Below are 10,761 nucleotides of genomic sequence, written 5' to 3'. Positions count from 1 at the left end.
GTTCTTCACATTTTATGAAAAGTACAAAAGATGCAGTATACTGGAGAAGGGGACATGGAACCAGAAAAATAAGTACACTTTTAGTATGAAAAATGATGAAAAAAATCTTCACGACACAAAATTCACTCACACTTTCCATACTGGCAAAGCACTTAAATAGTAAGAACATTTAAAGTGAGACACAAGGGAATGAAGTGATATATCCAAAGACCTTCTATGTAATATCAAGTGATGGAACTGTGGAAAAAGTCAAATGTGGGGGCAAACTGGAAACTGCATCCAGGCCTTCCAACCCAACTATCATTAATACATATGGGAATCTTTATACCTAGTGGAAAGTTTATACTGAAGTTGATTGACATAGGTCAGCTTAATTTTACATGTGCATATGTACTCAGAACCCATATCACTCCCAAACCACAAGAAACTAGGGAGGTCAAAGACACTGAAATAATTAATTTCCATATAATTCAAAGATTTTATGATTTTGATTCTATCCAGGACATGATACATGGATTTTTCACAATTTTGGCATTCACTAAACCCATTTTTTTTTTTTGGTGGGGCAATGGGGGGTTAAGTGACTTGCCCAGGGTCACACAGCTAGTAAGTGTCAAGTGTCTGAGGCCGGATTTGAACTCAGGTACTCCTGAATCCAGGGCCGGTGCTTTATCCACTGTGCCATCTAGCTGCCCCCACACATAGTAAATTCTTAATAAACATTTGTTCAACTAAAATGGGTTTAGGGCAGCTAGGTGGCGCAGTGGATAAAGCACTGACCCTGGATTCAGGAGTACCTGAGTTCAAATCCGGCCTCAGACACTTGACACTTACTAGCTGTGTGACCCTGGGCAAGTCACTTAACCCCAATTGCCTCACTAAAAAAAAAAAAAAAAAAGAATTTACTATGTGTAAGACACTAAATAGGAGCTGGTGGCATAAAAAGGAAAAACTCTATGGCTGCTACCCTCAGGATGCTTACAGTCTAACAGGGAGGGGTGATTTGTCTAGAGTGACTTTAATTCCCCTTACTTTGTTCTATCCTTCTTGATTTATTAAAAAATAACTAAAAAGCTCCTATTTGAGAAAACTTCCTCAATTCCCCAAGTCAGTAGTGATCATTAATTTTGTTCGTAATGCACTCATCTATTGCTGCTTTGGAGATGTCAAATCTCACCACTCTATATTCCACAAAAGAAGGGACTGTGGTTTATATAAAGGTTGCACCTCTCCTATGGCCTCGCAGAAAGTGCTTAATTGTTTAAGTGTTTCTTGAATTGAATTATTTTGCACAAGGTATCGAAATGGAAAGATAGCACCTTAATAATGTTTCTGCTGACTTTTAATTCATTTTTTTTTTCAGGAAATAGTATAAAACTTAGCTACCAAAATAACCTTTCCAACACCATTCCCCAATTCAAAAGCCTTCAATAGTCCCCTTTCTCCTTCCTATCCATTGAAAGGAAAACTATTTAAGGTATCTATATTCCTTAGTCGTCTGAATCCAACCTCCCTTTCCAGCCTTCTTCCATCCTACTGCCTTCACACATTCTGTGTTCCAGCCACTCTAGTGTATTAGATGTTTCTCGACTTTATTTTGGATTTTTCTACCTCTGTACAATCATGCAAACCATGACTGCAACATACTCTTTCATCTTTGCCTCCTAAAATTCTTCTCTTCTTTTAAGTACCAGCTTGGGTTCCCCCTTAATCAATCAATCTATCAATCTACAAACATTTATTAAATGCCTAGTATGTGCTGGCAGCTAGGTGGTGCAGTGGATAGAGTGCTGGACCTAGAATCAGAAAAATATCTCAAGGAGTTCAAATCTGGCCTCAGACACTTACTAGCTGTGTGACCCCGGGCTAGTCACTTAACCCTGTTTGCCTTCGTTTCTTCATCTGTAAAATGAGTCGCAGAAGGAAATGGAAAACCACCCCAGTATCTCTGCTAAGAAAACCCCAAATAGGGTCACAAAGAGTCAGCCACAAATGAAATGATTGTGCAACAGGGCACAATTGAAATCACTGAACAACACATATATTTTATTTGCATGCATCCCCCTCATAAGCACATTAAGGACAAGAACTGTGTTGTTTTTATTTTATTTTATTCTCAATTCCTAGTGCAATGATTTGCACTTAATAAGAGTTCAATTTTTTTGTGGTGAATTGAATCAAGTAAACATCTAATTATTTATATATACCTTGGCTGAACTTTTTGGCAAAATCAAAGACTAATGGAAATTTTGCTTTTCCTTTAAAATTCTTAAGTTGCTCAATTGTGTCACCACTTATTTTTAAGTACTGGTATTTTAACTCTCCCCCATCCAAAAATTGTGAGAAATACTCATTAACATTAGACAGCAATGCTACTATACATGAACCTCTTTGTCACTTACTAAGCCAAAAATCTCAGGGAAATTACTTTCCACACATAGTTATAGAAGTGAATGTTTTACAAATGCCAATTCCCTTTTAAGAATTGGACACTTAAATGATGAAAGAGGCAGTAGGCTGTAATGAAAAGAGAGCTGGTCTTTAAGTCAGAAAGACTTAGGTTCAAGCCCTGTCTTTGACATATACCACACACTGGCTATATGCGAGCTTGGACAAATTATGAAAACTCTATTGGTTGGGCAATTATCCAAGGCTAAAGCTACAGAGCAAGTGCAGATCTAAAATGTTTAAAAGGTTTTCTTCACACTGATGAAACCACTGGTTTGCTAAACAAAACAAAAATTAAAGAGGCATCCCTGAGTTCTCAAAAATAATGTTAAAAAAAGTAGCAGAGGTGCAGCTAGGTTGCACAGTGGATAAAGCACCGGCCCTGGATTCAGGATGATCTGAGTTCAAATCTGACCTCTGACACTTGACACTTACTAGCTGAGTGACCCTAGGCAAGTCACTTAACCCTCACTGCCCTGCAAAAAAAGAGTAGCAGATCCCAAGCTATAAAAACTAAATCATTAGTGAATTATCATATGGGGATTTAAGTTTGGAAAGACTTCATCTCCCAAAAGATGGTGGCCATCTCTTGGCTGCCAAAGTGATAAACTGTTTTGCCATACTAGATGATGCATTGATACCATCTTTTAAATCAGAGGCCTGTGATCTGCATTTGCAGGGGGAGTGCTCACCCAAATAATAATGATGATAACGACAGTAATAATAATGAATAATTATATAAAATTTATTATGTGCTTTACAATTATTAACTCATTTGATCCTCACAACAGCCTTGGGAGGCAGGTGCTGTAATTATTCCCATGTTACATATGAGGAAACTGAGGCAAACAGAGGTTAATTGACTGGCTTAGACACATGCACAGTTAATAAGTGTCTGAGGCTGAATTTGAACTCAGGTTTTCATGACTCCAGGACCAGCATTCTATGTATGTCCTTTACCACCTACCTGCCTAGATAATAATTAATACTCAAATGGATCTGTGATTTCACCAGTATGAGTATTCCCTCCACTAATATAGTCTGCAACCCATCCCTCTCTTTTCTTTTTCTTTCTTTCTTTCTTTTTTTTTTTTTTGCGGGGCAATGAGGGTTAAGTGACTTGCCCAGGGTCACACAGCTAGTAAGTGCCAAGTGTCTGAGGCCAGATTTGAACTCAGGTCCTCCTGAATCCAGGGCCGGTGCTTTATCCACTGTGCCACCTAGCTGCCTCCATCCCTTTCTTTTCATTCTACATTATTCTTATCTATGCCTCCTAGTAATGATAATTATAATGATGACAATAATACGAACGCCAATACATATTTATATAGCACTTTAATTTTTCCAAAGCACTTTATATACATTATCTCATTTGATCCTCATAGCAACTCCTGAGATAAATGCTGTAGTTTTTATCTCTGAAGCAAGATTATGTGAGATGCCCAGGAGTAAGGAATGCTTCATTTTTGTCTTCATATATAAGGACTGGGACAAATCTTTCTAACCATGTAGGTCAAGACCAACCTTCTTAGTCCACCCTGGGTTGAGTTGGTTTTACCAGTGCCCCTGCATAATTGCTCGACTCACTGACACCCACAAGTAAAGCTGGTGTATGTTCTTTTTTGTTGGCTGCTTTGCCAGTTTTAGTTGAGCACAGGTGCTAAGCAATACTTGGCAGCTTGTATTTCACAGTACATTCTATCTCCCCTGCAGGAAACCTATTCTGTGGGCCAGCAGGGATCCACTGCCATCACATGTCTCTTCATACCTGATTGCACAGGCCACTCTGGAGGGGAAGAGGGTTTACCAAGTAGGGAAGTGGGCAGAGCGGAAAATGTCAATTCATTAAAAAGTGGTATTTGATAGAAATGGGATTCTTCGCTGCAGTTCAAATCAGGGAAATGAACTCAGGGACCCTGTGGGCCACAGACAAAAGAGATAGTACACTGAGAAAGGAACAAGCCTTGATATTTGAAAAGTTACTAATAGGATCCTGATATTTGTAGGGATCAAGCATAAATGGCCCTAAAGGGAAAATAGCTTCCCCACCCAGAAAACAAAACAAAACAAAACAAAACCCCAAACCTGGTAATTCAACATTAGAAGTCAAACACTTAATGGCTATTATCTTGAGAGCCAAAACAAAGTTGATCCTTGGATCCATTCTCTAAGGACTTCAGGTAAGCAAACAAACAAACAAAAACAAGAGATGATAGCATTTGGGGTGAGAGGACTAACTCAGACTAGAATTAATTTATTTTTCAAAGCTTTATCCTTAAGACTTTGCCTTTCCTTAATTAAATGGCTAAACTTAATTTATTTCCCATTTTAAAAAGAAAACTTCGCACCTGTGAAAGATGACAGATGGCCTTTTGAGGACATTTAGGGAAATGCTATATTTTGTGGGGTTTATTTTTTTGTTTGCCTGAATTCTCTAGAGAATCTCCCTCTGACATCATTATAATTGTTGAAAGGAAAAAGGGAGAAGCCATCCTCTATATTGTGTGTGTTTTTTAACTATAATTAGAAGGCTTCTTATCTCCTTTTGTTACTTATCCAAGTTACCAAATGCTCTTTTTTAAAGCACAGGATATATGTTGTCTACTACAGCAGAGGCTTTTAAATTTGTGGTCCATGAACCCCATTAGGTCCATGGACCCAAATGAAAAAAAAGTTATATTTTATTTCGATATAATTGTTTTCCTCGGTGATCTTACGTATTTTACTTCATTCCTTTAAAAACATTATTCTGAAGAGTCCATAGGCTTCACCAGGCTGCTAAAGGCTGTGAGGATCAAATGAGATAATATCTGTGAAGTGCTTAGCAAAGTGCATGAAATAAAGGAGGCACTTTTAAAAAATGCTTGTTCTCTCTTTTTCCCTTTTTTTTTTTTGCAGGGCAGTGAGGGTTAAGTGACTTGCCCAGGGTCACACAGCTAGTAAATGTCAAGTGTCTGAGGCTGAATTTGAATTCGGGCCCTCCTGATTCCAGGGCCAGTGGTTTATGCACTGCGCCACCTAGCTGCCGCCCTTATTTTCTTTTCCTTCCACAAAGCGGTCTACAACACAAAAAATGGTAAGAAGCCTTGTTTTATATGAAAAAGGGGCTCAAATCTATACTGAACTAGTAGTTACTGCATGTAGTGGATATTCAAGTGAATTTGGGAGGTTCGTTCCATTCTCACCTCAATTCAATCATGTAGTAAGGTCCCCAAAATGGAGTGGTACTCTTCACTTCCCCAAAGGCTCAACTCACTCTATGACCTTTTATCACTGGGTTTTTTTTTTGTTTGTTTGTTTTTTTTGCTGTTCTCATTTTCCCACATTCTAGTGCCTTCCCTGTTAATTACTTCCTATTTTTCCTTTAGACAGAGTACATTGAAATGTGTGTTTGCATATTGTTTCCCCATTAAGGTTGTAAGTTTTTTGAGAGCAGAGGTTTCTTGCTTTTTGCCTCTTTTTGTATCCTGGGCACTTAGCATAGTGCCTGTCACATAATAGGCACTTAATAAATGTTTACTATTGATTATTGTTTGTAAAATATTCTGACAAACAAGATGAAACCTGCCAGGTAATTGTAATATAATATCAATTCCTCAACTAAAATCTTACTTTTTGGGGGGGGGGGCAATGGGGGTTAAGTGACTTGCCCAAGGTCACACAGCTAGTAAGTGTCAAGTATCTGAGGCTGGATTTGAACTCGGGTACTCCTGAATCCAAGGCCAGTGCTTTATCCACTGCGCCATCTAGCTGCCCCAAATTCTTACTTTTGTACCTCACCAGGACATGGAAGTAACCATGGGTTCTCAAGCAAGTCCTGGCCAAAACAAAAAAAAAATATATAGCTATTATTTGACAAAATATTAGGAGACCCCCTGTTTTCAGGAGTTAAGGTCCAGAAAGCAAGCTGTGTCCTGAGCTTGGCAAAACAACAATCCTTTACATGCACTCTCTGGATGATCTTGCTGTCTAGCAAAGATCACATAATTCACTAGGTATTTTCTGAGCTGGACAAGCACTGGACAAACTCCGAAAGTTCTGTAATGAATCAAACTTGCCACAATTCTTGCTGCTCCCTCATTGTCAGAGCTACAGATCACTGCGCAGTCACTAGTATATAAGAATTGATATCTCCCCACACTTTCCCGGGCCTCCCCACTAGGGATGAGACCCCAGCACTGTGTCCTTGCTTGCAAGCCATTTTCCTCACTTTGAAAATTAAATTTTTCTTTGATTTGAGACTCACCTGTCTCTAGCCTGCTCTGTTCAGCTTCGGCCATTCACAGGTTAGAGGCCTGATCTATTCTGTGCAGAGATGCTCAGTCCTAAAGTGTTGGCCATTACTCAGTCAATAAACATTTATTAAGCACCTACTATGTGCAAAGCACTGAGGATACAAAAAGAGGTAAAAGACAAATTCCTGCCCTCAAGGAGCTTACAATCTAAGAGAATTTCACTCATTATTCATCACCTAGCTTTCTACTCATTCATTCATTCATTTAAAAAAACCCATTCATTTATTATTTCATTACATTATTATATTTATTATATTACATTACATCTTATTACAGCAACTCACAAAGTTATTAAACTCCCAGCTTTATTGTACAAACCGATGAAATCAACTAACTAAAGCTATATTTCTTTGTTGTTTGTGTATAATATTAGGCAACATGTAATGGTTCTTCAATAACTGTTTACATTTTACATTTAGTTAATAAAGTTCACATTTAGTTTACATTTGATTAAGAAAGACTAGCTGAAAACCTCTCTCTCTCTCTCTCTCTCTCTCTCTCTCTCTCACTCACACACACACACATACACACACACACACACACACACACACACACAATCTCTTCTTTCTGTGCTTTTAAGATTAAGATCCTGACATAAATATGTCCCATTCATTTAGGATACTGAATTGACTAATTTCTCTGTGTTTTCAGTGGAATTATTGCAAGTCACCTCCACCTGAAGCAAAAAGGAATTTCAACATTTGTTTGATCCTGATCATTCCTGACATAAATAACTTGAGTCACTTTTGAGCTAGCAGTTTTATTTAGCTATCATTAAGAATTTAAGTGACATGAAGTATTTCACATTATTTCAGTGCTGCGATATCCCTTTGGATATGACAAGAGGAGTAGAGGTTAGGTGATTAGTCTACAAGTGCACTGCATAGTAGTATCGAAGTTCAGTGGGCCTGATTCCCAGAATTATGTTTTAAATCTACTGAGTCACTGGAACTTTCTGATATCTATCTGCTTGCTGAATTTTGCATAGTTATTTCAGAAGCTTTGTTTTTTCATATTAAACATAAACCCATGTAGAATTTCATCATGAATATTTGCCTCTCTTTCCCAGTGCTAAAATTTTTTTCTAATATTAGATTATGGCAGATTAAAGGAGGGAAAAACAAAAAATAAATAGAAGAAGAAAAGAGTAAGAAGAAAAAGGAAGGAAGGAAGCACTTAGTCCAGTTGGATAAACCTAATGTAATTCAGTCTCATCTTTTTTCACTATTTCTTCCACAGTCTCTCATCTTGATAGACTCCTGAGAAAATAATCAGTGCCAGACTTTCAAGAAAATAATCACTTGTATGATGACAATATGCAAATAGGAAGGCATTAACACATTTTCTTTCACTCAGACTATTTCCATTTACTACTCCCTGTCCTAGATTTTCCTTCTTTGTTCCCCACTCAGATCACAGCCATTAAAATTGTGCTGCTTTTCCATCACGGCATGGAGCTGCATCACCTATTCTCCAGGTTTCTCTCTTAATTAGTCAATAAGTATTTACCTCTCAGCTGAGAAACTTGCCTCATATTTTCCTGAAAAAAATTAAGCCATTCACCAAGAACTCCCTTTTTTCCCTTTTTCCTCATCTCATGTCACTCAGATGCTTCCTGCTACTATCTTCTACTTCACCCATCTCACATGAAGAGGTGGCCCTACTCTTTGTCAAGGTAAACCCTTCTATTGCACAAGTGATCCTATTCTGTTCTCTTTTCCCCTCTGTCATCCCCACTCACCGTCAACCCCTATCGCTTTTCTTTGATTTCTCCTTGCCTACTGGTTCCCTCTCTATTGCTTACAAACATATCCATGTCTCCCTCATCCTCAGAAAACTCTGGCTTGATCCTTCCATCACTGCTATCATCATATCTCTTCTGTCCTTCATGGCTAACTCCCTGAGAAGGCCATCTACAATAAATGTCTTCACTGTCTCTCCTCTCATTTTCTTCATCTTCTTTTTGTTTTGTTTCGGTGGATCAATGATGCTTAAGTGCCTTGCCCAGGGTCACACAGCTAATAAGTGTCAAGTTGTCTGAGGTCACATTTGAACTTGGGTCTTTCTGAATCCAGGGCAGGTGTTCTATCCTTTGTGCCACCTAGCTGCCCCTCACTTTCTTCTTAATTCTTTACAGCCCAGCTTTTGACCTCATCATTCCACCAAGACTTTTCTGTCCAAAGTTACCAATGATCTTTTTTTTTTTTTTTTTGCTGAGGCAATTGGGGTTAAGTGAATTGCCCAGGGTCACACAGCTAGTAAGTGTTAAGTGTCTGAGACCGTATTTGAACTCAGGTACTCCTGACTCCAGGGCCGGTGCTCTATCCACTGCACTACCTAGCTGCCCCTACCAATGATCTTCTAATTGCCAAATCCAATAACCTTTTCTTAATTGTCATTTTTAAGCTCTCTTCGGTCTCTGACATTGTTTATCACCCTCTTCTCCCTGATACACTCTTTCCTATAGGTTTTCAGGATACTCATCTTCTGACTCTCCTCCTATTTATCTGTACATTTATCATCCCTCACAATTTCTATAAATGAAAGGCCACATAGCATAAGGAGAGAGAAACCTTCAGAATCAGGAAGTCCAGGGTTCATTTCCATCTTTGACAAATAAGGGCTGGTAAACTCAGTAAATTCAGTCAAACTCTTAGTGCACTCAGCAACTCTTTAAGAATCTAACTTGTAGGGGCAGCTAGATGGCACAGTGGATAGAGCACCGGCCCTGGAGTCAGGAGTACCTGAGTTCAAATCCGGCCTCAGACACTTAACACTTACTAGCTGTGTGACCCTGGGCAAGTCACTTAACCCCAATTGCCTCACTAAAAAAAAAAAAAAAAGAATCTAACTTGTAGGAGGTTCTTCAAATTCACTTTGGTGAATGAACCTACACCAGTGAAATAATTTTGTCCAGACCAATAAATAAAATCTCTACATTCCTGGTTCCCATCATTTTCTTTTTTCTTTTTTAAAATTTAATTGTTTTATCTTAATGGTATTTTTTCCAGTTACATGTAAAAATAGTTTTCAACATTCATCTCTATAAGATCTCATCATTTTCAAGTCATACATCTTGATGATGTTGTTTATGTGATTTTTAAGACTATAGTTCATTATTGCTAAAATAATAGAGCTTGCTTAGTTCCACCACATCTCTACCACTATTTGGGTCTCTTGATAAGTGGAACAGTAGTTAGAGTGGACCTAGGGTCAAGAAGACTTAGAATTCACATCTAGCCTTAGATATTTATTAGCTATATGATCCTGGACAAGTCACTTAAACTCTGTTTGCTTCAGTTTGCTCATCTGTTAAATGGGCATAATAATAACAGCAATTACCTCTCAGGGTTGTTGTGAACCTAAAATGAGATAATATTTGTAAAGCATTATGCCAATCAATCATAAAACACTATATAAATGCTAGCCATTATTTTATTATTATTACTTTTATGAGATAGTGGTATTCCATGACTCAAATGGATCACTCACCAGAAGATAAACAGTCATAAAAAAGAGAGGCTTTGGTGCTCATTTCAGCAGCACATATACTAAAATTGGAATGATACAGAGAAAATTAGCATGGCCCCTGCGCAAGGATGACACGCAAATTCGTGAAGTGTTCTATATTTTTGGGGCAGCTAGGTGGCGCAGTCGATAAAACACTAGCCCTGGATTTAGGAAGACCTGAATTCAAATCTGGCCTCAGACACTTAACACTCACTAGCTGTGTGACCCTTGGCAAGTCACTTAACCCCAACTGCCTCAAAAAAGAGAGAGAGAGAGAGAGAGAGAGGCGCTTTGGTGGTAGCAAGTAGGCCTCTCTCAATTGCCTTTTCACAGCATCCCCCTCCTTTCTAATGTTTTACAAAACATTAATCCTAGATTACATGGTGTCACCCTTGACTATTTTATTTAACAAGGATAGAGTATCTGCTTTCCAATGAGGTTTCAGATTTGGGGGGCTGACTGTGTGGGGTCAACAGCTTATTTAAGCAGGTTGGATTGAAGTTGCAAT

At 38.4% G+C, this 10,761-nt stretch overlaps 1 non-coding gene across 1 annotated transcript; it reads left to right on the top strand.

Moving 5' to 3' along the window:
- The first annotated feature begins 10,270 nt into the window (after positions 1 to 10,270).
- LOC122726868 lies at positions 10,271 to 10,377 on the top strand. Its single transcript, XR_006352861.1, has one exon. It is a non-coding gene; the product is annotated as a U6 spliceosomal RNA (small nuclear RNA).
- The last annotated feature ends 384 nt before the right edge of the window (positions 10,378 to 10,761 follow it).

Source organism: Dromiciops gliroides, chromosome 4 (genome assembly GCF_019393635.1).
Source record: "Dromiciops gliroides isolate mDroGli1 chromosome 4, mDroGli1.pri, whole genome shotgun sequence".
NCBI classification, from domain to species: domain Eukaryota; kingdom Metazoa; phylum Chordata; class Mammalia; order Microbiotheria; family Microbiotheriidae; genus Dromiciops; species Dromiciops gliroides.
Note: the sequence above shows the minus strand (reverse complement) of the source record. Positions and strands in the feature narration are given on the sequence as shown.